General features: G+C 39.8%; 1 long non-coding RNA gene across 1 annotated transcript; it reads left to right on the forward strand.

Annotated features, from left to right (window-relative positions):
• Positions 1-163: 163 nt before the first annotated feature.
• Positions 164-6,129, forward strand: LOC121639522. Its single transcript, XR_006010181.1, has 3 exons — positions 164-601; positions 2,572-2,715; positions 5,980-6,129. It is a non-coding gene; the product is annotated as an uncharacterized LOC121639522 (long non-coding RNA).
• The last annotated feature ends 16,413 nt before the right edge of the window (positions 6,130-22,542 follow it).

A 22,542-nucleotide genomic window follows, 5' to 3' on the forward strand; every position in this document is an offset into this window, starting at 1 on the left:
TTTTTTTTTTTATTGGAGTGAAGACTATTGTAAAGAGTGTTTAGATACATGTTTTGTACATCGGTGGGAAACAAAATCCCTCCTACACAGCCAAAATGAAGATCACCTTGTTATAGGGAATTTTCTGGTGAAACCTAATTATAAACCACAGCACACTGAAATGACTTAACTGAAATTTATTGTTTTATTTTATAGCATTTTTTTTGACAGCTGTCAAAAGACAGGACAATCAGTCTTTGGACAGTGTGAGCACTGTGGCATTTTGGATGATCAGACTGTACAGTTTGAGTACATAAATCATTAGTTTTGACCATAAATTGCTTATAGTTTACTTGTACAATGTGTAGTGCTGGTATAAAAAAGATTTACAAAAAAATCATACATTGTATGCCCAGTTTGGTACTGCTGATGTTGATCATGTATGTTCTTTTTTTTGCTGAGATTTCTGCTTTGAGCGTCATCGGTGGGGTCGATGTCAAGGACACCGTGTGGCGGATCATGAAAAGCCTATTCACCAACTCCCTGGCCAAACAACTTAACTGGCGTGGTGTGAATGGGAAAGCAGCATTCCACAGCCTCCAGTTAAAAGATGTAGTTACTGGTAAGTGTTAATTATGGGTTATATTTCTTAGTAATGTGTCTTATTAATCCTTCCTTGCTTTTCTTTCATGCATTTGAGTTGAAAGGGGTGAAGAAAATCATATAATTAGACTTTCCACCGATTGGATCGATTTGATCGGATCAGTCGATATTTCCCATTTTTTTCCCATTTTTTCTGATCAGCACTAAAGTCTTCATTCACCAAAACGATGAATGAGGTCATTGTCATTTTCAAACTGCTCCTGTTGCAGCTTCTTGAGATGTGTTTCAGCTGCACTGTGACACTGTTTGCTAGTGATGCCGTGTAAATTAAAAAAAAAAAAAAAAACAACTTTATTGTTAGCCTTGTCACATAGTAAGCGCCACTCTGAAAGCAGTCGTGGTGCAGACCTTTTCTTTTGCTGCTGCTTGCTGACCTCGGAGCTGTAGCGGACACAGCTTGCGGCCCACCATTCTGGCAGAATTGGTTGAACGCACAAGAAAACGTTACGGATGGAGTCGAAGGTTGGCTGTGCTGACCCGGAGTCTGAACGTGGCTAGGACGAAAAACGTCAGCAAGGAAGTGGCATTGAAAAGACAACTGATTAAAGAATGGGTGGACTTAACCGCACATATTTCATAAAGCAAGTCTAAAAATAGCTCAAAACATAAATGCTACAAAAACGTAAAGCAGTCATTCACACCAATTAAACATTTTTTTTAAACAAAGAAAATAGACACGTCTCACTACTGTGACTAAATAATTTCATAGTAATTGAACAAGCGGTACAGTAAATGAATGAGTTATATGAATATTTTCTGACAGAATACCTACCCCTTTTTGCAGAATACTTGAAAAGTAATTTTAAAGGGAACATATCATGCAAAATCCACTTTTTTAAGCCCTTAAATACCTGTTTTTGTCTTTTCCAAGCGTTCCGGAGTGCAGAAAAATGTAATTTATTCACTTACGGTGCCGCATATAAATCTTATTATTCTTTTTGGGTCATATTTTTCAGTCTGTTTAGTTTTCTCCGCTATCTATTATGTTTTTCTATCTATTAAGTCGCTGTATTTGCTGCGGTTCCGCTAAATATGGTCATGTTATTTTTGAAAAACATTCTCTGCCGATCGTTAGCGGCTAAGAGGCTAAGGGGGCGGAGTCGAATCGAGAAAAAAACACGCTGTAACCAGGAAGGGTGAAATGTCTGCTAAAATTTAAAGAGACAGCATCAAATCGAACTGCTCTCACTGACTGTGAAGGAACACCTCAGAACAGGGGTTAAGAAGGGGTGTGTGGAGCTATACTAACAACGATTTCAGACCAAAGGATTGCAGTTTTACTTTATATAAACCGTAAATTAATGATTTACATGTGAAAAGAAAGGACTTAAAAGCATGATATGTTTCCTTTAAGTGCATTAAAGAAGCCTAATTTAATGAGAACAAGTTAAGTTGTTGAGCCCATTATTTGTGTCTTAAATTATTTTGGTTGGTTCTGGTTAAATATGAATGTCCATTAGAGGTTATTGATGTTTAACCTTTTCATCTCAGTTAGTTCAGGGCAAAAAATGTCAACTGAAATCCTTTTTAAGATACAAATTAAAGAATAAATATGGGTAAAAAATTATTAAAATGGATACATTTGCTTCCTCATGTAATCGGATCGGTGATTGGTTTTTTAAAACTCCCTGATCAGTGATCGTTGAAGTATCAGTAACCAGGAAAAAAAAAACAGTATCAGTAAAAAATTTTAAAACTACTGTATGTGCTTCACCATCTTCTTCAGCTGTGTATCCGTCCCCTCTACAGTGCACTGGTCTGCAATCTTGTCAGCTGAAAGCTAGAGTTTAGGTCATGGCCAGACTGTTTTCAAACTACATTCATTGCTGCCCAGCTATGGGCAGGATATAGCCATGCAGTTTAGGCATTTCTCACAATTATGTGATTGCATCTATCGTAAGCTTTACAAATTTTTTTTTTAATTTTTAGGAACAGCCAGAAACAATAAGTTAACGGCCACCGCAACAGACCAGGAGGTGGAGACTTATATAAAAAAGTGGCTTCATCTTGCTGGAGACAGGGATGGTGGGAGGAGAGAGAGAGAGCAAAAAAGGCGTTCCACACAGCTCGCACGTAAGTCAGCTACAATACCTATTTTGCAATATATGTGTGATACTGTTTTACATCAGAAATCAAGATGAATCTGTCAGCATTTGTAAAAAAAAAAAAAAAAAAAGAGGGCAGAATACAAAGCAGCTCCCCAATTCTAAATGAACAAATACAATTAAAAAAGGCAATGTTGTGATTTTTGCCATTTTTTCCAGTATGGTCACTTAAGAATTACAGGCTTGTTCATTCACCATACAGCAAGTATAACCATGTTCCTGTAGATGTAACATCTTTTCTTGGCAGTGATGGGACAGTAATGCAAACTGTAGCTGGAATTTTCACCAAATTACCCTTCTTAAAAGCCAGTACATGGGTCTGAAAAGTAGGGATAGGGAAATAACATCTCAGTTAGTAACATATCTTTAATGAAAACTGTATTTGACTTTAGTGTATCAAAAAAACAAATTAATTTTTTAAGGCTGATATATTGTTGTTTTCGCCCTTTATTTGCATGCTAAAATGCCATATTCAATGTTTAAAGTGGGCAAGACCTCTCTGGAGCTCAGTTCCCCCTCCTTTACCTCTGAATTATAGCCAGCCAGAGCTGAGCTCCACCTGCTACAGGATTTGTAACAGTACAGTAGAGGAAGATATAAACAACTGAGTAAAGATGGCTTCCCCTCCTTAGAAAAGCTGGATGCTTCACGGTGCAGCAGCTCCCCACGGATGTGCCTGACTTTAAAGCAGATCAATGCAACTCTGGGTGTGTTTACCATGCAGTACGCACCGCAAAGCTGTAGGGGGAGCTCCATATAGCGAAAATAGGCGACAGACGAAGAAGAATGTTGTAAACAAGAGGCAAAACGGTTGTTTTGAACAGGCGACGTCGAGTCACCATGGCTTCAAAGGCATGTAGTAAAAGTAATTATCAAAGCAGTATTGAAGCAAAAAAAGAATCGCAGATGAAACATGCATATCTGTCCAAACGGATTTACGAGCTGTAGTCTCGTGTATCGCGGGACTTCCGAACTAAAACAAACGCGAGCATCAATGGGCAAAACTGCAAGCGCCGTTTTGGGTATCGGGAGACCCGATAGAGGAGGGAATGTCAGCTTTTTCATCAGAACAGGTCAGTCAAGCAAAGAAATTACTTCCAAGCAGCTTTATGATTATGATTATCTTGCATAGAGCCGCTTTAAATCGGCATGGCCAAACAAGGATTTTGGCCGATGCCAATTAATAAAAGCCAAATATTGGCCTGGTATATCAGCCGGCAGATATATCACTTGATCTCTAATATGAATCAACAGGTGAAATATATTTTTACATAGTTAATGTTACATGACATCTCCCTGCTAAATTGAGCTGGAATGAAAACCCCCTATCAAACACAAAAACATACTTCTAATGTTGAAGTGGATGAAGTTTTGATTCTTAAAGGTGAAATAGAGGATGTTTGCTGTGATTCAGAAAGCAGAGACGGTTTGCGAGTTTTTGAATAAAGCGCATGCGTGAGACCAGCCTCCTGCATCCCCAGCTCCCTCCCCCGCCACGCCTTTCACCTGCACAGGTCCAATGCACAAAACACTGGCTTCTCATTTCTATATGTAAAAGTTTAGCATTTCTACAAGCTCTCATTGATCCCTCACTGTTACATTAGCAGCATATTTGTCCTCCACAAAGGCTTTGAGGAAAACGTGATAATGTGATTAGAAAATGTTGAGTGTAGAAGTTCCCTGTGGAGCAGAGCTTCAGCAACCAATGCGCCGGTATCGAGCCAAGGCAGTTTTCCCGGCTGCATTTCCTTTCAGTCTCTTTAGCGTCGCCAACCATGAAATAATCCACACAGAACAACTCTGGTTTTATTCCTTCCTTCTGTCTCATTCTCCTCGTCACTGCAACCTCAGAAAAAAGCATGTTGCAGCTTTTCTGGCAGAGAGCTCAGGTAGAGGTAGCAGCGGCTTCCTGGTGAAGAAAACCAGGGAGAACTCACCTCTTCCTTCTCAATTATGATGTCTATCGTGGCACTATATAGATCACGAGTCTGACTGTGAGTCGCACTTCATAACTCTGCTCTCCACTGGGAACACCTAAAATGACATCAGTCACAAATGGACCAATGAGCACACACTGCTCAGGCAGTGCCTATGGGAGTTGTAGTGTTTTAGTCTCACATTTCAATTCGTTCATTATTTCAGATGCCATTTGAGAATACTATTAAAAATGTATATAGAATTCAACCCGCCAAAGTTGCTGGCTGGAGTGGCTGTGTTACTAGCCACTGCTGAAATTACCCGCAATTGATGGGTTGGCGGGTGTTAATGTCAAGCCCTGTCTGTAACGCACCACCAGACTGACAAATATCTTGGGGGTCCCCGAGAAGAGTTATTAAAAAGGAAATTATTCAGGAATTTTACCTACTTTTTTACTTAATGAAACAGCTTTAGAGTAATGTTGCTGGCTTTTTCCAGGGAGAATAGAGGCTCTCTGCCTTCCACCTAGCATCTTTTGGCTAAAAACCAACCTTGTATGATCAGACCCTCTGACCCAGTATCTCAGGTCTTTTTCTGGAAGCATCATGACACACCAAAACACCCTGTATTAATTATCTTTTTATGACAGATAGAACCACACAAATACACACATTGCAACATGTATATAATATGCTCTATTAATTGCATTCTGGCTAGCTTCATTGAACCAACAAATGCTGAGGAAAGGTTAGCAAAATAGCAAAAAATCTAATTGCTGTGCACTAACATAATGACAAACTCAAATATACATTATGTTTTAATACTGTAACTTCAGGTTAACTGGGAAGTTCATTGGTGTTTGATGAAGCTGCTTGGCTCCAGTTCACTCCAGTACTATCATTTCATTGTTGTCTGAACAGAATGAGGTTGAGCAAGCAGATATTGGGTCAGTGATCAGATACAAAATCAATTATTGCTTTAGATTAATTTGAATTAAAACCAAACTATGGACTTAAGTGTTGAAAAACCATCCATCCATTTTCTGTACCGCTTGTCCAATTCAGAGTTGCAGGGTTGCTGGAACCCATCCCAGCTATTATTAGGCGAGGGGCAGGGTACACCCTGGACAGGTCGCGAATCTGTCACAGGTGTTGAAAGACATCAACACAATATTTTATAACTTTATATCACTTTACAGGCCCTTTTTTGTTTGGTCTCTTGATAAGATTTTATGTTTTGCACTTCACTGCAGCCCTATACACAGTAACCACAGTACTGCTTTAACAAAATCTGTTCTTTTGTGCATTTCTTAAAGGGACAGATGAAGACGAGACAATGTTGGGCCCATGATTTATTGGAAGCTGGAGGTCCACAACTGTGTTCCACATTTCATCTGTTCATCTGTTTGGTTTTTTTCCTGTTTCGTGGCACAGTTAAAGAATAAAGAATAGTTCTCAGCTGTTTACAAGTTATTTCTTGTGTCTGGTTATTTATTCAGTTCTTCAATAGATATCTTCATCTTTGACCCTGAGACCAACAAGGCTGGACCACTGCATGTTCCCATTAAACACAGTATCTGCAGGTACCATAATGATATAGACAGCCCCAAATTCTGACCAGTTCTGGTTTATTTATAATGTGTTCATATTTGACATAGAACTTCGTCATGGTTTGGTTGTGACACCAAAGTGCAGGGTAGACAAGATTGGACATTGCAAACCAGCTCTGGATAAGTCTGAGAGCTATTTGGCTCCCGTTTAAGTGAATTCTAATGTATTCAGCTTTTGGTTGAAGTAGCATTATGACTAGGTTTTGGGCCATATGTGAGAAGTAAGTGTGGACTACTCATGTCATTCCATGTGGTGGGTGGGTCAGAATAAATATGCATAGTGGCCCAAATTTGGGTGAGATCTGGTTTATTTGGTGTAATATTTTTGGCTGTTATTTGGCACTGTGTTGGTTTTGTTTTGTTCCACATCTGGCAAAGAACTATGGACCACACTTATGCCATTATTCCTTGTGATGTATGGGCCAGAATAAAAATGTACAGTAGTGGCCCACATTTGGGTGAGTTCTGGTTTATTTGGTCATGGCTGACATTTGGCACTGTGTAGGTTTGGTTGTGGCCCACTTCTGGCAAATGACTGTGGACCACACTTGTGCCATCATTCCATGCCATATTTGGGCCAGAATAAAAGTATACAGTGGCCCACATTTGGCTGAGTGCTGGTTTATTTGGCCTGTTTTTGGTTGACAGCTGGCATTGTGATGGCTTGGTTGTGGCCCACTTTTGGCAAACAGGAGTGGACCTCCCAAGTGCCATCATTCCATGTGGGATGTGGGCCAGAATCAAACTACAGTAGTGGCCCACATTTGGGTGAGTTCTGGGTGTTTTGGTCACGGCTGGCATTTGGCAATGTGTTGGTTTGGTTGTGGCTCACTTCTGGCAAATGACTGTGGACCACACTTGTGCCATCATTCCATGCCATATTTGGGCCAGAATAAAAGTATACAGTGGCCCACATTTGGCTGAGTGCTGGTTTATTTGGCCTGTTTTTGGTTGACAGCTGGCATTGTGATGGCTTGGTTGTGGCCCACTTTTGGCAAACAGGAGTGGACCTCCCAAGTGCCATCATTCCATGCGGTATGTGGGCCAAATGAACCTGTAGGATGTGGGCCAAATATGGGCCAAAAGAATTTTGCTATCTGGGTACCTTGGCCATGTACCTGAGTATTGCACACCTTGTGCTTCTTGGCACTCCAGTGATGTTGCAGCTCTGAAATATGGCAAAACTGGTGGCCAATGGCATCTTGGCAGCTTCACGCTTGATTTTCCTCAGTTTATGGGAAGTTATTTTGCGCCTTGTTTTTTCAACGCGCTTCTTGCGACCCTGTTGACTATTTTGAATGAAACGCTTGATTGTTCGATGATCACACCTCAAAAGCTTGGCAATTTTAAGAGTGCTGCATCCCTCTGCAAGACATCTAACTATTTTTAACTTTTCAGAGTCCATCAAATCTCTCTTCTGACCCATTTTGCCAAAGGAATGGAAGTTGCCTAATAATTATGCACACCTGATATAGGGTGTTGATGTCATTAGACCACACCCCTTCTCATTACAGAGATGCACATCACCTGATATGCTTAATTGGTAGTAGGCTTTCAAGCCTGTACCGGTTGGAGTAGAACAACATGCATAAAGAGGATGATGTGATCAAAATACTCATTTGCCTAATAATTCTGCACACACTGTATATTGCGGTCGACTGTATCAAATGCAGCACTGAGGTCCATTAAGACAAAGACTGACAGTTAGTACTAAGACTTAAGGTTAGTAAACAGGACAAGAAGCGTTAAAGCTTCTGTATGAGTTGCTCTCAGGTACCACCCAAACAGCTTAGCTGAGCTGCTTAACCTGTGTGGCATCTTTTTTTCTGTATAATCTGGTTTTGATCCATGTTTACTTCATCAGACAGAGCCGAACAGCTGCCACCAGCAGCCCTCGCTGCATCGATCAGGTAAAGAAAACAGCTTTAATTATGGGATAAGCTTTGTGCCACTGGGGAGCGAATCTGAATTCTTTATATTTGAATTTGAATCATTCAATTTGAATCTGAATATGCCTGTTTGAATAATTGCTTTAAAAAACTGAATCCAAATGACCATATTTGATATTGAATCTTTGTTTTTTGAATGTGTACATTGGTAAAGTTGAAACTTTTGTATTTGAAAAAATTCATTCCCTAATTCATTTTCATAGTTCAGTTTCAGTTCTCTCCATTCAAATTTAGATCTGAAATACAAATTCAAATCTGAAATTCAAATTCAGATCTGAAATACAAATTCAAATCTGAAATTCAAACTTTTGTGCCACACATCCGGGACCTGACGTGAGGCAAAACAAGTTGATTGCAGATGGAGTAATGTCAGTTTTGTGCAGTTGTTTTCAATGGCTGCAAACAGGGGGAGGGAAGAGAGGGGAGAGAGAGAAACGCTAAGATCCAGGCCAGTCACTCTCGCTACAAGTTACCGTTTCTGCAATGGCACTTGCCGTTTCTGTAGCGGTAGTTACCGTTTCCTCAACGGTCTCAGCGGTTTTCCACTGTGGGCTGGTTGCAGACTTTTCACATTAGTAGTAACTCCTAATACAAGAAAAATATGTGTAAATTCGCACAGATTAATGTGCACCTCAAGTGACGTACATACACCGTCCTTCAAATATGCCAGTATCTTTATGAAATGTTGCATTTAATTTTAAATAGGTCATCAACTGTCTTTCTGTCTCAGCAAGCAAGTAAGATCACGTATCCGTTGATCGTGACAGTAAAGATACTGGCATGTCCACCGTGGTGTTTGAAGGATGGAGATTTAACGTTTGTGGACCCTGACCATTGCTGGTTGGGACGTTGCGGGACGACAGAATGTTGCTCCGTTCTCGTCTCTCCTGGACTGACGGGGCCCAATAAGACTTGAAGCTGCTTCCACAACGATGCGCCGTCACAGACGTGATCTGGCGTGTCTGCAGCCCGGTGAGTTTCTGTTGCCACGGTTACCAACTAGCGTTAAAACAACAATTTACAACAATAAGGCTATTTGACCAGAACTTCTTTTATAGGTGTCCATATGGACACCCTACAGCTAATAAGAATCGAGTATTCACCCAGACCATTCATGTTTTAATCACACAAAACAACTAAATGATGTCCCAAATACAAAACGGACTTAATCTTCCAAGGTTGCGCCCTCCTCTGGCATATGAAGGTCGCAGACAGAAGTACAATGAAGGGGCTTGATCTTCAGCCTACATGATGGTTATTGCATTGATTATTTAATATCAAAATGGAACAGATCTGGAAAGTTACTATATATATATATATATATATATATATATATATACACATGCACATGTAGTATATTTTTATGTGTTAAAAAAATTAATGACACGTTTATTGTTATCAATAAGCGATATTACTAAAATGTTTCCAAACCAATGCAAAAAAAAGCTGACCCATTATAGCTTACATGGTGTATGTACGTCACTTGAGGTGCACATTAATCTGTGCAAACCTACACGTATTTTTCTTGTATTAGGAGTTACCACTAATGTGAAAAGTCTGCAACCAGCCCACAGCAAACCGCTGAGACCGTTTAGGTAACTGTAACTACCGCTACAGAAACGGCAAATGCCATTGCAGGAACAGTAACTGCCGTTGTAGCGAGTGGCTGGCCTGGATCTTAGCGTTTGTTCATTGAGAACAACTGCACAAAACTGACGTTACTCCATCTGCGAGCGACTAGTTTTGCCTCACATCAGGTCCCGGACGTGTGGCACAAAAGTTTGAATTTCAGATCTGAATTTGAATTTCAGATCTGAATTTGTATTTCAGATCTGAATTTGAATGGAGAGAACTGAAACTGAACTATGAAAATGAATTAGGGAATGAATTTGTTCAAATACAAAAGTTTCAACTTTACCAATATACACATTCAAAAAACAAAGATTCAATATCAAAGATGATCATTTGGATTCAGTTTTTTTAAAGCAATTATTCAAACAGGCATATTCAGATTCAAATTGAATGATTCAAATTCAAATATAAAGAATTCAGATTCGCTCCCCAGTGGCACAAAGCTTATCCCATATTTAATGCACATAAAAATCTCTGCTCTTGATTTTATGGAGATAAGAAAAGTTAAATGTAAACAGACCATGTATGCTTATTTACAGATACTTGTTTAAATGGAAAAAGGGGAGCTGATAGAGCCACACAGAATTGATTGTAATAGCAGCCTCTGTCATTTCAACTGGATTTAAACTTTTTTTTAATGTTTCATTCTAGTTGAAATGATTGCTTTCACAACTTGGACACACCTGGACAATTGAGAATTTTACACTATATATTATAATGAAAGAATGGCTTTATTAGCCATCCTTCATGTTTATAACTTGTGTTTTATTCTAAAATATTTATCCATTCAGCAACTACCAGAGCCAGCGTCAACCACTCTCAGCCAGCACCTGGTAAAAAAAATAAAAACATCCTATTGCATTGTACATGCATCTTGTTGAGTGTCACTATATTACAATTCAAAGTAATTTATTATAGTTGCTGTGGGTTAAGTATTGGTCTCCATCTGTCTCCACTCTCCCATGTTTTTTACATGAAATAGAAACAGAGCCGACACTCTTCTGGCTGCTGTGCAGGACAAGCTGTTAGACGCTATAAAGCAGAGGCAAACTGATGCAGCTTCAACATGCTGCAGGTCTTCCAGGAACAGGCACAGAGCGAACGGCTCTACGGGCGGAGCTGAAGCCAGCAGAGATCTGTGATGGAGGGTCTCTGGGTGTACTGGACAGGATGGCAGGAAAAGCCAGAGTATATGCATCATCATATACATCACACACATGTAAATAGTTATTGTTGCACTGCTGTATTCACTATAAAAAATAAATAACTTTGTAAAGAGTCAGAAGTTTTCAGTTTTTGTCAGTTAGATGTGGTTTGGCCACATCTATGAAATATTAGCTAATAAAGATATTAGGTAGTTATTAATCAATAATAGCTATGAAATATTTAATAATCCATCTTTACTCGCTACGTTTTAAGTTTTTATCCTGGGGTGTGCATTATATTACAATTTATCAACTTTTTAAAATGCAGCATATCTCAGGATGAAGTTTATCATGTTTAACGAAGGTCCAACATCAAATAATTGTGGACACTTACAAAAGTACACACCTGTAAACATTTCACAGTTTACAGGTGTAAACTGCTTGTAACTAGCTGGCAGAGCACACCAGGAACCAGGTGAGGCTGGTGTTACTAATCTCCAGAGAGGCACATGCAACACAAACTCAAAGTGGTGGTGGTGCCGCCAAAAATAAGCATAGACTAGTTTTTCTGAATCACTCTGACACAGGAGTTTTGAAATATTAGATAGGTGGAAGAAGATGGTTCTAGAAACCTGTTTTCTATGTGAGCCTGGTCAAGGTTCCTCACTGTAGCACTGGATGCCACATTAATGCCATCCAGATTAATTACATAGCTAGACAAACTCAGTCATGTCTGAGTTTAGAAAAAGAACATTCAGTCATGCAGGACTTTATTTTGAAATCTTTACACTTGCTTCCAGTCAGTCACAGAATAGATTTTAAAACCTTTCTGATTGTTTACAAATCCCAGAATGGTTTAGGCCCAGAATACATCTGTGATATGTTCAGAGAATATAAACCTAGCAGAGCTCTTAGATCCAAAGACTCTGGTCAACTAGTCCAGACCAGAGTCCAGACTAAACATGGAGAAGCAGCATTTAGCTGTTATGCTGCAAACAAATGGAACAAACTGCCAGTGGAGACATTTTTAAATCCAGGTTAAAAACATTTCTTTTCTCATGCGCCTATACATGAAATCTGCATGTTAACTTTTTTATCTTATCTTGCTTTTAATAATTTTAATGTAATTTATTGTTTTATTGTGATTATGTGTTGATGTGTTTTACTATTTCTAAATATCTGTAATGCTTTTGTTTTATGTAAAGCACTTTGCATTGTCCTGTACATGAAATGTGCTGTACAAATAAACTGCCTTGCCTTTATCAAAGCAAAATATTTTTTTAAATATCAAAGGAATAATCTAATTTGCATATTTAAATGACAACATAAATCTCTATGGCAACGGAACATTCCAAGAGCATGACAGTGTGTTTTATTGTACAGAGTTCCATTTCAGTCGGACACCAGACCAGAAGAAAGCACTGACTTTATTTCAGAGCCTTTTGACCAACAATTTTGGAAAACAGCGACACTCATGGATTTTCTAGGAAGGAAAAACATTTTCCTGCATCAGCAGAGATTTGAGAATCAGCCTGTTTTTGACCCCAATGTAAGTAACCAACTTCACCCTCCTCCCTATTGTGAGAAAAATCACGTTTGTTTTAGGGATAAATATAATCCAACACCCATAAGGATTGGTTTACTTTCAGGCAGGTAATTTTTTTCCTTTGAAACATAAAATTAAAACACACACAATATATATTAAGAAGAAAAAAAAAAGGAAAAACACATTTGCAGACCAGAAATAATTTCTGTATCACGTAACTTGTCTCAGATGAAGAAATGTAAAATTGTGATGCTTGTAAGTTTTTCTACTATCATTCTAAGTACAATACAGAAATTAGATAATGAACTGTTATCCGTTTTTTAATTTTGGTTTAGGAAAATTAAAATAGGAAAAACAAGCAGTGTTTCTGTTCTTTTATTTTTACTTTGAAGGAAAGAATTAACTGCCTGCAGTACAGCGATCAGATCGTAAGATCACAAATTACAAGCAAAAACAATTCACTCTAGAAATTAGAGTTAACATTAATTAAAGGCTGTCATGATCATAACAATATGTTTTAGATTAGGTTAAAGTAGGAAATTGGAAAACATACATATTAGTGCTGTTCTTGCAATTTTAGCCAATAATTAGTTTAGTTATTCCACATCTGTACAGTTAGATGTTATTGTGTTACTTGCCTAGAATCACTAGTATTAATCAACTAGTCTTAATATTAATACATCAGTATATATTAGTATATAGAATATTAGTATAGCATATGTAATTATTTCCAACTGGCTCAACTAACGTGTCTGTTTTACAGGAACCGAAGACTAAAAGCAGAACGATCGTTGCAGACATGAAGTCCAGGAGACTGGAAATTGAGAAGGCTGAAGAGATTCAAAGAGCTGCAGGAAGTCAGCATGCAGAGGGGTGTACGCTGCTCAACAAGCCCACAAACACAATGTTATGTGAAGACTGGGCATTTGCATCCACCAGAACACCCTCCCAACACCTCGCCCCTCCACCTTCTCCATCGCCACACCATAAATCTTCTGAGAGACCAGCAACAATTAGACGCAACTTGTATGGAAGTCCTTTAAATGTGGAGGATAGAAGATACACCCCTAGTCCTCCTCCTCCATCATCACTTTTAAGATGGAAAAGATCTTGTCTGCCAGGTCTAAAATTAGGAACAGGTAAGTTCGCAGTTTCTAGTCTTTAAGATTTCCTTCACTGGTTTCTCCAGACATTTTCTGACACATTTGATGCAGTTTAAGGTGTGAATAGAACAGCTACATTCAACTATTGCAGTGGACCACTTTCTGGCTTGCGATGCTATTGTGTTGCTTATTTTGTGGAAGCAGGTGATGTGGAAAAATGGTTTGTGATGGCATTTTGCAGTTTGTGTGATGAAGCCATTGTATGGTTGACAACTTCTCCTCTTTTCTCGGTGCCGTACTGTCATTTTTTCTTTTGGTGTCCTTGGTGTCTTCATAGTTGTTTCTGTAATATGATAACTTCATCATATGAAGATCTTATCCTCTGGATCATGCTATTTTGTAGTAAAGTACTTTAAGCTAGTGGTGTGTCAAAATACTTTCAGGTAAAAGAAGAGCTCTGGACATCAGCTTGATGTATAATGTTGATGTTTTTAAGAAGAGGCTCAAGACCTTCCTTTTTAGTTTAGCCTTTTGATTTGACTTTATTCATTTTCTGTTATTTATCTCACCTTATCTTATCTTATCTGTCTTATTTATCTGTTTTATTTTATTATATTTTATTATAGTTTCTTAACTGTTTCCCTATTTTATCGTTGTTTTAATCATCAATCAATCAACCTCGTTTCATCATTTTGGTCCTCAACTGTGGAACAGCCTGCCAGAGAGCCTCAGGGCTGCAGAGACTGTTGATGTAGCTTCTTAACTGTTTCCCTATTTTATCGTTGTTTTAACTGTTTTAACATTTTTAACTCCAGTGTTTCTTTATGGGGATCCTAAACTCTGGGAGTCAAGCCTGCTTGGTCTGCCCTCTGCAAACATGACTTGACTGGCTCCTGGTGTGAATGGGTCCCCAAAAATGCTGTTTCCTCACAGCAGCGCCAAGCCAGAGACAGATGTTAGGAGTTTGTGTGTGTGTGTGTGTGTGTGGATGGGTGAGGGGGGGTGGGTGGGAGGTGTTTAATCTGTCACATAACTGGGTGTGTAAATGGCTTATTATTTTTGTTCTGTGATTTTCTTTTTTCATTTTAATATGCATTCATTTATACTATGTAAAGCACTTTGTGTTGCCTTTGCATGAAAAGCGCTTTATAAATAAAATTTGATTTGATTTGATTTGAATATAAAATTATGGTTTATTACAAAAAGTGACATCTTAAACAGATATGCATCTCTGTGAAGTCTCTGGCCAAAATAAGTGTTTGGTCACCTACAAACAAGCACGATTTCTGGATCTCACAGACCTGTAACTTAAAAATTTGTTCTGTCGTTGTGAAACAAAACTTCCATGTTATAAAATGCATTCAGATAAATAAGGAGCCAGTCTGCTGCCAGCATGTAGCAGTCAGTGTGAAAAGTAGCTTTGATCCTTCATTCCAGCAGAGCGGGACCAGACTGGAGGCTGGAGGTTTAGAAGTGAATGAAACACACAACAGGAGGATTTCCTTTTTTTTTATTTATTCTTACACAATTCTTACACAATGCCTTTTTATTATGGCCCAAATTTCTATCCAGACGTATAAATCTTGCGTATAACTCTTCTTTTTCATCTGACTGTAACTCTTTTTATGAGGGGCCATTTGAGACATTATTCAGAATTACCCTCTCACAGACACATGTGAAATTTAAGTCATTCACACGTTATACTGAAACCTCTTATATACTATACTGAAACTGCCTCTTATATACTATACTGAAATTTTCTCTCATTTACTATACTAAAATAGTATATGATATACTATTAAAAAAAAAAAAAAATTATGCATGGCGGTGTGGTGGTTAGCACCGCAGCCTCACAACAAGAAGGTCGCTGGTTCGAATCTCGGCTTGGGGGAGGTTCGTACCTTGAGGGCGGTGACCTTTCTGTGTGGAGTTTGCATGTTCTTCCGCTGTATGCGTGGGTTCTCTCCGGGAAACTCCGGCTTCCTCCCACCATCCAAAGACATGCATGTTAGGTTAATTGATTACTCTAAATTCTCCCTGCGAGTGTGAATGGTTGTTTGTCACCTATGTGTTGGCCCTGCGATGGACTGGTGACCTGTCCAGGGTGTACCCTGCCTCTCACCTGTTAATGCTGGGATAGGCTCCAGCTTACCCGCGACCCGTAATGGACCAAGCGGTACAGAGAATGAATGAATACTAAAATGCTCTCATATACTATATTGAAATGCTCTCAAACACTGTACTGAAATCTGCTCTTATATACTATACTGAAATGCTCTTAAACACTATACTGAAATCATTCACACACTATAGTGAAATTTCTGAAATTGCATTTCACTAGTATGTATGAAAGGAATTCTAAATGGGTGTGTGAGAGCAGATTTCACTTGAAAAATCATTTCAGTTGAAATGGAAGTCACGTAGTAGAAAAAAAACAGGAGTGCATTTCCAGAACAAACCGAAGAAGAAGAAGTTGGAGAACATCGTGACAGATGTTTTGCGAAGACTTATGCTGTATTAATGTGTTCAGTTGCCTGGAAGTAATCTCAGTGAAGCAGCTGGCATCTTCAAAACTATTCTGGCCTCAGCAGAGACTATTAAGGGTTAACGCGACATCAGCTGGACAACCGACAGCAGGAAGTCTGAATGGGGACATGCTAACTTGCCACCTAGCATAACTCGGCCATTGGGATATACAGTGCTTTAAAACGAAGACCTAACAGCACTGTGAGGCATATCCTGAAGAATACTCCAAACATAGGTGAAGAATATGTTGTCCAGGTCTTCCTTTGACAGCACTGCATATCTTAAGGGCCGAGTTATGCTAGGTGGCTAGTTAGCGTGTCCTCATTCAGACTTGCTACTGTCAGTTATCCGGTTGCTGTCTAATAGTATCTGCTGAGGCCAGTATAGTATTGAAGAAGCCAGCTGCTTCACTTAGTCATCATAAACTCATGACCACATCAATAGAATTTAATATTCCCACTGACATTGAACAGAAGCTACACCTGCTATGCTTCATGCAAACAAGATGACAAGTTGAAAATGTCTGTGTCCCGGCCACAGATTTCAATATAACGTTATAAATACAACAACACAGTTACTATTTCAGTTACATAAGCATGATGCTTCAACACTGACTTAAACACTGACAAATGAAAACAGTGACATAGGGTTGAGAACTTCGTTTATTAAACACTGAGTCAAGGATGATACAGGAAGCTGCATTGCAGTATAGTATGTGAAAGCATTTCAGTATAGTGTATCAGAGCATTTCAGTATAGTATGTGAGAGCTTTTCAGTATGGTGTATGAGAACATTTCAGTACAGAATGTGAGAGCATTTCAGTATAGTATGTGAGAGCATTTCACTATAGTGTATAAGAGCATCTTCTTTTTCGTTTGACTGTAATTCCTCTTTTCATCTAATTCTAACTACTTTTTACTCTAACTGTAACTCTCCTTCTTCATCTGACTGTAACTCTTCTTTTTCATTTGACTGTTACTCTTCTTTTTCATCTGACTGTGACTCTTTATGTCAACATTACTCCCCTTTTCATCTAACTCTAACTCTCCTTTTTACTTTGAATGTAACTCTTCTTTTTCATCTGACTGTAACTCTTCATATGACCGTAACTCCCTTTTTCATCTAACTCCAACTGCTTTTCACTCCTTTTAACCTGTGTGTAACTCTGTTTTCACTTGACTGTAAATCTTCTTTTTCGTTTGACTTTAACCCCCCTTTTCATCTGACTCTAACTCTCCTTTTTACTTTGATTGTAACTCTTCTTTTTCATCTGACTGTAATCTTTCGTTTTCACCTGACTGTAACTCTCTTTTCACCTGCCTATAACTCTTCTTTTTCATCTCACTGTAATTCTCTTTTGATCTGACTGTAGCTCTTCTTTAATATCTGACTATGACTGTGTTTTCACCAGAATATAACTCCTCTTTTTCTTTTGACCGTAACTCCCCTTTTCATCTAACTCTAACTCTGCTTTTTACTCTCACTGAAATTCTTCTTATTCATCTGACTAACTCTTTTTTTCATCTGAATGTGACTCTTTATTTGAACATGACTGTCACGATCATGGGCTGTGTGGGGGTCATGTTCATCATTTTCTGGTTGTAGTTTTGGGTTGTGGTTCTGGTTTTTGTCATTTGTTTCTGCTTTCAGATCATGGTTTGGGTTTTTGGTTTCTGTTAGTTTTTTCCTTGTGTGCTCTGTGGTTTCTGTTTCTGCCACATGGTCTAATTACTCATCCGCTTCACCTGTTCCCCATTACTCCCTCCGTGTATATATGTCCTTGGTTTTCAGTCACTCCTGGTCAGATCCTCGTATATGCTCTTATGTGGTCATATGCGGTACATGTTGTATGGTTTATCCCCTGTCATGTGTGGTTCCCTCTTCCTGCATTTTGAAAATAAACTCTGTTACTTGCACCGAGTTCTGCCTCCTGCCCTGACTGCCTGCAATTGGGTCCTCACCTCCACCGCAGTCCGTGACAGTAGGATCTGACCAGAAATGGACCCAGCAGGCGGTATGATGACCTTGTTTGAGTATCTTAGCTGAGAGGCAGCTAAGTGCTCTCCGACCAGTGTGGACCTAGATCCTCCGCTCCCCGAGTTTCCTCCCAAAAGGTCCCAGAGGAGGAGATCGTCCAGGCGCAGGGAGCGGAGCCCTCCCATGAGCATTACCTCCAGTGAACTGGTGGGATGGCTCCGTGGGTTGGATCCAGAGCCAGAGCCACTGGATTATTCCCAGCAGTCGTGTTTCATGGGAACCAGATTGGCTTTTAGGACACCTCCACCCAGATGGTCCAGATGGCATGCCCCTGTGTGTACTCATTTGGCAGGCATTAACGGGGACCTGTTTGACGCCCCTCATGCAACCTCCGAGGGGGAACATTGGAGCACTCCTCTAAAGCCATCTAAACCGAGAAGACGCTCGAGAAGGAAGTTGCAGTGTTTGGGGAAATCCTCCTGGTCTCCTGTGCCGCCACCAGCTCCGACGTCCACGTCTCCGGGTTCGCCACCAGCTCCAGTGCCTCAGCACCCCACACCGGCTCCCAGGCCCACGTCTCCAGTGTCGCCTCCAGCTCCAGTGCCTCAGCACCCCACAGCGGCTCCCAGGTCTACTTCAGTTCTTCAGTGTCTGACGCCAGCTCCGAGGTCCTGCCCAGCTCTTCGGCATACTATGCTGGCGCCCAGGTCCTGCCCGTCTCCTGCCCGGGGGTCCCCGGTTTTGACGCCTCTCTTCTGGTCCCTGTTCCTGAGGGGGTCAACGGATGTGACGCCTCTCTTCTTGTTCCTGTCCCTGAGGGGGTCTCCGGTCAAGACGCTCCTCTCCTTCCTCTGATCCCTGTTCCTGAGGAGGTCCCTGGTCAAGACGCTCCTCTCCCTCTTCTGGTCCCTGGTCCTCAGGTGGTCCCTGGTCAAGATGCGCCTCTTCCTCTTCTGGTCCCCGGCGCTGAGGAGATCACTCCAACCTTGCTGCCTGAGGTTGACAATTTGACTATGCTATGTTCTCTGGTTCCAGGGCTCGTCGTGTTATGGTGCCTGTTGAGCCCTCCGGAAAGTCAGTCCCAGTCAGTCCGCCTTCCAGAGATCCAGCCTCCGGAGATCCAGCCTTCTCAGCCTCCGGAGATCCAGCCTGCAATCCAGACTGCTCAGCCTCCGGTGATCCAGCCTGCCCGTCAGGAGCACCGGTCCAAGCCTGCCCGTCCACCAGAACTCCGGTCCAAGCCTGCGCATCTGCCAGAAACCCTGTTGTCTGCGCGTCCGCCGGGTCATCCTCCAGAGGTCCGGTCCAAGTCTTCTCGACCTCCAGGTCGACCACCGGAGATTCTGCCCCGGTCTGTGCGACCTCCAGGCTGCCCTCCAGAACTGACCCTCTTCTCAGCTCGGCCTCTGGGTCGCCCCCCTGAACTTTGTCGTGAGGCCTGTTTTGGTCTATAACTCTTCTTTTTCATCTCACTGTAATGCTCTTTTGATCTGGCTGTAACTCTTCTGACTTTTTTTTTTTAACATTACTCCCCTTTTCTTCTAACTCACACCCTCCTTTTTACTCTGGCTGTAATTCTTCTATTTTATCTGACTGTATCTCTTCATCTAACCGTAACTCCCCTTTTCATCTAGCTCTAACTCTCCTTTCAACTCTGATTGTAACTCTTCTCTGTCATCTGACTGTAACACTTCTTTTTCATCTGATTGTGACTCTTCTTTTTCATCTGACTGTAACTCTTCATCTGACCATAACTCCCCTTTTTAATCTAACTCCAACTAGTTTTTACTCTGACTGTAGCTCTTCTTTTTCATCTGACTGTGACTCTTTATTTGAATATTACTCATCTTTTCATGTAACTCTAACTCTGCTTTTTGCTCTGACTGTAACTGTTCTTTTTCATCTGACTGTAACTCTCGATCTGACCATAACTCTCATTTTAATCTAACTCCAAGCCTCCTTTTTATCTGACGATAACTCTCCTTTAATCTAAATTGAAACTACGTTTTTTCCTCTGACTGTAACTCCCCTGTTCATCTAACTCTAACTCTGCTTTTTTATCTGACTGTAGCTCCTCTTTTTCATCTGACTGTGACTCTTTATTTGAACATTACTCCCCTTTTCTTCTAATTCCAACCCTCCTTTTTCATCTGACTGTAACTCTTCTTTTTCATCTGACTGACTACCTTTTTTTGAACATTACTCCCCCTTTCATCTAACTCCAACTACTTTTTTCTCTGACTGTAACTCTTCCTTTTCATCTGATTGTAACTCTTCTTTTTCATCTGACTGTGACTCTTTATTTGAACATTACTCCCCTTTTCATCTAACTCCAACCCTCCTTTTTATTCTGGCTGTAACTCTTCTTTTTCATCTGACTGTGACTCTCTATCTAAACATTACTCGCCTTTTCATCTGGCTCTAACTCTGCTGTTTGCTCTGACTGTAACTCTTGTTTTTCATCTGACTGTAACGCTTCTTTTTCCATCTGACTAACTGTTCTTTTTCATCTGACTGTAACTCTTCATCTGACGATAACTCTCCTTTAATCTAAATTCCAACTATGTTTTTTTTCTCTGACTGTAACTCTTCTTTTTCATCTAACTATAACCCTTCTTTTTCATCTGACTGTAACTCTTCTTTTTCATCTGACTGTAACTCTTCATCTGACCATAACTCTCCTTTTAATCTAACTCCAACTACTTTTTTCTCTGACTGTAACTGTTCCTTTTTATCTGACTATAACTCTTCTTTTTCATCTGATTGTAACTCTTCTTTTTCATCTGACTGTGACTCTCTATCTAAACATTACTCACCTTTTCATCTAACTCTAACTCTGCTTTTTACTCTGACTGTAACTCTTGTTTTTCATCTGACTGTAACTCTTGTTTTTCATCTGACTGTAACTCTTCTTTTTCACCTGACTGTCACTCTTCATTTGAACATTACTCCCCTTTTCTTCTAACTCCAACCCTCCTTTTCACCTGACTGTAACTCTTCTTTTTCGTCTGACTGTAACTCTTCATCTGACGATAACTCTCCTTTAATCTAACTCCAACTACTTTTTTTCTCTGACTGTAACTCCCGTTTTCATCTAACTCTAACTCTGCTTTTTCATCTGACTGTAACTCTTCTTTTTCATCTGACTGTGTCTCTGTATCTCAATTTTACTCCCCTATTCATCTAACTCTAACTGTACTTTTTACTCTGACTGTAAATCTTCTTTTTCATCTGACTGTGACTATTTATCTGAACATTACTCGCCTTTTCATTTACCTCCAATTACTTTTTAGTCTGACTGTAACTCAATTTTTCATCTAAGTCTAACTCTGCTTTTTACTCTAAATGTAGCTCTTCTTTTTCAACTGCCTGTGTCTCTTTATCTTAATATTACTCCTATTTTCATCTAACTCTGCTTTTTACTCTGACTGTAGCTCTGCTTTTTCATCTGATCGTGACTTTTTATTTGAATATTACTCCCCTTTTCATCTAACTCCAACTACTTTTACTTTTACTGTAACTCCGATTTACATCTAACTCCAACTACTTTTTACTCTGACCGTAACTCCTCTTTTCATCTAACTCCAACTACTTTTTACTCTGACTGTAACTCCCCTTTTCATCTAACTCTAACTCTGCTTTTTACTCTCTCTGTATCTCTTCTTTTTCATCTGTCTGTGTCTCTTCATCTCAACATTACTCCCCTTTTCATTTAACCCTAACTCTGCTTTTTGCTCTGACTACAACTCCCCTTTTCATCTGACTGTAACTCTTCTTTTTCATCTGACTGTGTCTCTTTATCTCAATATTACTCCTCTTTTCATCTAAGTCTAACTCTGGTTTTTACTCCGACCGTCACTCCCCTTTTCATCTAACTCCAACTATTATTACTTTGACTGTAACTCCGATTCACATCTAACTCCAACTACTTTTTACTCTGACCGTAACTCTCCTTTTCATCTAACTCCGACTACTTTTTACTCTGACCGTAACTCCCCTTTTCATCTAACTCTAACTCTGCTTTTTTCTCTCACTGTAGCTGTTCTTTTTCATCTGACTGTAACTCTTCTTTGTTATCTGACTGTAACTCTTCTTTGTTATCTGACTGTAACTCTGTGTCTTACCATAACTCCCCTTTTCATCTAACTCTAACTCTTCTTTTTCATCTGACTGTGTCTCTTTATCTCAGTATTACTCACCTTTTCATCTAACTCTAACTCTGCTTTTTCATCTGATTGTGTCTCTTTATCTCAATATTACTCCCCTTTTCATCTAAGTCTAACTGTGTTTTAGACCATAACCCTGTTCATCTAACTCCAACTACTTTTTACTCAGACTATAACTCCCCTTTTCATCTAACTTTAACTCTGTTTTTTACTCTGACTGTAACT

Source organism: Melanotaenia boesemani, chromosome 1, assembly GCF_017639745.1.
Source record: "Melanotaenia boesemani isolate fMelBoe1 chromosome 1, fMelBoe1.pri, whole genome shotgun sequence".
Lineage (NCBI taxonomy): Eukaryota > Metazoa > Chordata > Actinopteri > Atheriniformes > Melanotaeniidae > Melanotaenia > Melanotaenia boesemani.